Consider the following 5,926-nt stretch of genomic DNA (forward strand, 5'->3'; position numbering starts at 1 on the left):
ACAAGGACGGGTCATTCGAAATTTTCTTTTCTCAGTCGAGTTCCAGATTATCTTTGCAATTTCGGCTGGTTATACTCGTGATTGCTCCAATCTGGCCTGCCCCAAGGAAAAACTAAGCTAAGTGCACTAGATTCCTTGGAAGAAAGCAGCGAAAGTATACGAAAGGAAGGACGGAAAAAACGGAGAATGTTACACAAATACAAATAACAGGACACAACAACAGGTGTCCTTGTGGAAAGAAGTGAGGAAGTCTCAAGTGTCCTTCATTTCTGAAAACCCCTAAAACCATGACAGCTGCAGGAAATTTTGTATGCATAACACTTGGAACTTCATATATCCATCTGTTATTTCTTCTGTTAAACTTTTTGATCTTGGTCGAATTTTTCTCGTTTGAAAAAAAAAACCAATCAAATCTCCCGCTGAATTTTTCAGTTTGTTTAAGAACCTTTTAGATCTCATTTAGTAATTTTCCTTTGCTTTTGCTGGCAAATTGACCCTTCCTCATCATATGAGACCTACATCCGATGTCTTCGTGGACAACATTTCTGACTGTTTCCTTCTAACACACAGAGACCTTTTGCAATTGACCTCATGGACATTCTGGGATTGTAATCAATGGTCTGTTGAACTTGCTGGATAAATTCAAATGTTCTTATGATTTCAGAGCATTTAGAATGCTTCTCATGCTTTGATGCTGGTGATACGTTTCCGTCTTCAGTCTCTAACCCCTTACAGACCTTGTAGACGAAAGATCAGGCAACTTTCAAAAATCGAGATATTTCTAAATCGCTATGCTCAGCCTTTATAATTTTTTCAAGTAGGTGTCGCAGCATGATCATAGTGTAATGACTGAATCAAGTTTAAACTCAAAGATAAAATATATGTTTATACATATGTATGTATGTATGTATGTATGTATGTATGTATGTATGTATGTATGTATCTGACTGTCTGTGTATCTAGTTTTCTATTTATCTCTTTCTCTCTGTATATATATATATATATATATATATATATATATATATATGCATTACATATGTATGTTTGCATGTCTGTATAATTTCTGTTTACATATAACATTTTAAAGAACTCACAAAATTATAAATATAGATATGTGTATATAACGTATAAATGCACCTATATATAGGTATGCATGCATGTATGCAAGTATATATATATATATATATATATATATATATATATATATATATATATATATATATATATATATATATATATATATATATATATATATATATACATATACACACAAATATATGCAAATGCAGAGAGAGAAGGAGGGAGGGAGATTATATAAAAATGTGTGTGCACATGTGTTTGTGAACGCACAATCTTTGGAATAACGTATATTTAAGGTGTATATGTACAATTCATACAGTAGTTAAGTGTGCACTAAATTATTTAATAATGATAAGCAAAACACATCTTATCAGTTGAAATACACCTGTGATAACAAAGAAAATCATTAGAGAATTTTTGTCAAGAAAATAAGGATATGAAGCAAAATTTTCAATAAAAGTTGGAAGATTTCTGCTGGTGACGTTCTTGTTGTTGTGGTAGTGGTGGTGGCCGTCTTCGACGAGCAGGCATATGATCAAATGCATGTCAGTTCTAACTACCTATTTTTCCAGTCTCTTATTCAGATACAATGTCTTCCTAATCAAATTTAATTTTCCGGTTTAAGGAGATTTTGCTTCTTTCTAGCAGATGGGGCGACAATGTTGACGCTCACTTCATTGAAAAATGAGAGTAACATTGCTGTTGGATGTTGTAGATTTATCAGCATATTTTAAGGATATGTGTGCAACGTAATGGGATGGACTCTGTAAGTGTCGTGTGTGTATGTGAGTCCGTCTGTGTGGTGTGTGTTTGTGCATGCGTGTGTTTGTGTGTGTGTGTATTGGCTCCGGCCGCAGTGCTGAAGCCGCCAAACACTCTGGCATCCGACCTGGTAGAATTAACAACTAAAAATTTCTCTTAAAGTGTTTTTAAGAAGAGAAGGACAATCTTAGAAATTCATAGCGTTCATTTGAGATGATTTCCAAGCTGTCAATTTTGTTAAATTTGATGAATGTGGGTCAGGATTTTAAATTTAAAATTTTTTTCCCTTAAAATATTCAATTTTGTTGATCTGAAACCAATTGGAAATTTCGCTTTTCAAAATCGCGAACTTGTCAGAATTCGTAATTTTGATAAACGGGTAGCAAACGGAATCATTATTTTAGTAACAGTGGATCTCTTAAAATTGTCAATATTGATGATCCTAGATCTGACAGAATCATCAATTTTCATGATATTGTATCTGTCAGGAATTTTAATTTTCTTGACTCAGAAGTTTACTGAAATGTAGAGATTGCTACCGAGAGAAAGGAAGAGATAACAGATAAACAGAGAGAACATCTAAGCAGACAAACAGAGACATATACATACAAGTCTAATCTAATACACGCACACATACAAACACAAACATATAACAAACAAAAATATTAAAAATAAAATCTAAAAATGATAACTACATGCGAAATAGAATATGAAATCTACCAGGAGTTAACAATTGAATAATTTTAAATCCAGCATTGGCGATTTTATCAGTTAACGCATTATTCCCATGATCCTATACGACCTAGTGAGAAGCGCGTGATGACGCGCCATGCTTACAAACATTTCATTCTAATGACAAGACGTTGAAGGTCTTGCCATATTAGTGTTAATTAAGAACATTATTGTTACACACTAAATAAACGAATGCTGGGAAATAGGGAAAATCCTTAACCAAAAAGATTAATCTCAAGTAAAGTCGTGCTTTTAATACAACACACACTCGCACATATACACAGATAAATACCTTTTTCTCTTTTGTCTTCAGTTTAATTAAAATAATGATACATTTTGCCAAAAAGCTGGATCAGAATCGAAAATATACATGCTGAAATGAAAGCATTTTCATATTGTTCCATAAGATTCTTCCCTTGACAGTTTTCATATTATTCTACGAATAGAGTTTTCCATAATACTTACAATTTTGTATTTCAATAAATAATCGAAATAGTTAAACATCTTATTTGAAAATATTTACTATAATGATTTTAAGAAAGAGTATTGCAATTCAATAATACTAATTTAGTTTTTGTATGGCTCGTTAAATACGACATCCTAAAGCAAGAACAGAATTGTGCATCTTTTATAAATTCATTTGTATCTTCTGTTAACTTGAATTTACTAAAATAATCTATGATGTATGATTTATGTATAACGAGCATTCTGCATAAGCCAAGCAAAATTGTTTTCTGAAATTCTTGCATCATGCAAAATTCGCTTAGTATTTGTGCCCTACGTATGACTTTGTATTTACCAATTCTTTGACCTCAGCTGACATTCCTCCAATTTTTGTTTTGGAATCAGTCAGCCAGAAGATAAGGCAGAATGCTCGTGACCCTTGCAGGACCAACGTGATGTTGATGAAGAAAGAGATATCAGACAGATACCACGGCTTATGGCCTGCAGTTGTAGATGTGGGGCTATATTTCTTCAGACTGGAAATGTGATCTTTTTCCTTGTAACAGAGAAGGCACAGCTTAAGATCTACAAATGCTATACGATGGTAGTATTATGTCAAGGGACTGATTCCATATATTAACTTAGAGAGAAAGTACAAGAATCACTCATTCTCCATTTATTTGCACGCTTTCTATCAATCGAATTGCATGTACCCTTATGGTCTAGACCGAAGTGAGTTCAGGGTAGGCGACACAGCTAAAATATGCTGTGAATATTTTACGAATATAAGTCGATAACCACACATGAATGCCAAGCAAGCGGTTGGAACACATGACTATATCTACGATTATGAATAATTTTTGTAAAAAAATTTAATTTCTCCAAAATGTTTAGTCTAACATTTATTTTATGGCACTTAAACAGAAAGAATAGTTACAGAGATGACCACAGACAGCTCTTCCAATAATAAGCACACATTACTTCTAAATATTGCTGCTATGGTTACAGCAAAGTAGGTGAACTATCTGCAACTAGATCAATGATGTTAATGAATTTATATTAAACTTTAATGACAGTAATGATATTGTTATGTAGATATGTTTATAAACATACATAATACACTACCAGCTATTGATTTAACATTAAAAACGAAACAAAAGATAATTAAAAATTGCAGTAATTTCCGTTAACATTTTTATATTTGTTCGCTGACTTATCCAAAGAATAGGCAACAGATAAGCAACCTTAGCTAGTGTTTGTTATTATCGGTTTGTGAGGAAAATAATTAAAAAGTAATTTTCTAACCAACAAGAAGTAAGCCGCAATAGATTAAATCACTTTTCTAATATGCATATTTTTCACCAGGTATCATTTTCCTGAGCTCACGTCGTAAAAACACCGATGCGTTGGAAAAATACGTTGCATTGTTTGTTCTGGCTCTTTTACATTTACAGTCTAAATCCCTTCCATCGTGATCAATTTTATCTTTTTTTTTTCCTTTCGGGATCAGTGAAATAAAGTACCAGTCAAATACTGGACAACGGCATCGACAAATCAAAATGAAGGCACGTAGTTATGCAATGTAATAACCTTGTGACTCATTTACAGACAATTATTGTCCCGCCGTCTACAACTCCCGCAATTCAAACATAAGACAATCGAGCAAAGGAGTATATTGATTCACGACAATTAAATACTTTTTCAACTCCTCGATGAATTACGAATATAAGCAGAACATGCAAGACAAGGAGGTGTTTTGGGTAAAAGAAAATAAGATACAAACGAATGTATTAAAGATGCACAATTCTGTTCTTGCTTTAGGATGTCGTATTTAATGAGACATAAAAAACTAAATTAGTATTATTGAATTGATCAGTTGGTTATAGTTTTATTTAATATATTCCCCTCTTAGACTCACACACTTATTGCAGTGGTCCTTCAGTTTTTCTAAGCCCTGTAAAAGAACTCGGAAGTTTGGGCCTCTAGCCGGACCTTTAACGATATCCTTAACACCAAGAACTTTCAGCACTATATATATATATATATATATATATATATATATATTTATATATATATATATATATATATATATATATATATATATATATATATATATATATATATATATATGGGATGCTTTCAGTTGGGATGTCTCTCATCTTGGGTTTTCTGGATCTAACACTGGAGTAAACAACAACAATAAATACAACATAAGATATCTCATAGCATGCATTTATTCTAAGTCAAATAATAAAAAAGGAAATATCGGATGGGACCCCTAAACTGAAAACATTAACTACTCAAGGACAATAGCTTCCATTGCAAATTGAGTTTCATGCAGATGAAATCGTTAATTTTTCTTGCTCGTTACGATAAGTTGTCGCGCCAACTCAGACATTTTTTGTAGATCTGTATAGTGGTCATTTATCACCATGCTGACAAACACTAGAAAAAGCTTCACTGAAGAGGACTAATAAAGCTCAAACACGTTCAGAGTTTCCTCGTGTTTGTTAAATATCAATTCAAATTAATATTACCCATCGAATATAATCAACGAAAGCGTTGAAAATTTGAAAAGACAAAATCACAATGAATTTCTAAACTATATTGGAGAGCAAAAAATAAGCAAAATACAGAAATGCTCCATGGACACTATCCGGCAAGGCTGGAATGTGAAAGTAGCTCAGAATGAAACATAAGGGCTTAAAAGTTATAGACTAGAAACAGAAATTAAATGCTTGATAAATGCTGCTCAAGACCAATGGGTAGCTATTGTAAAAAATAATATATCAAAAAGATAATAATATCTATAGCAGGATATGCAGCCAGTACAGGTGAGATGGAGAACTACAACATCTACGACTACCATGTTCTTGCATGTCTGAATATTACCGCAGGCACGATCACG

This window comes from Octopus bimaculoides, chromosome 8 (assembly GCF_046866305.1).
Source record: "Octopus bimaculoides isolate indiv1 chromosome 8, ASM4686630v1, whole genome shotgun sequence".
Taxonomy (NCBI): domain Eukaryota; kingdom Metazoa; phylum Mollusca; class Cephalopoda; order Octopoda; family Octopodidae; genus Octopus; species Octopus bimaculoides.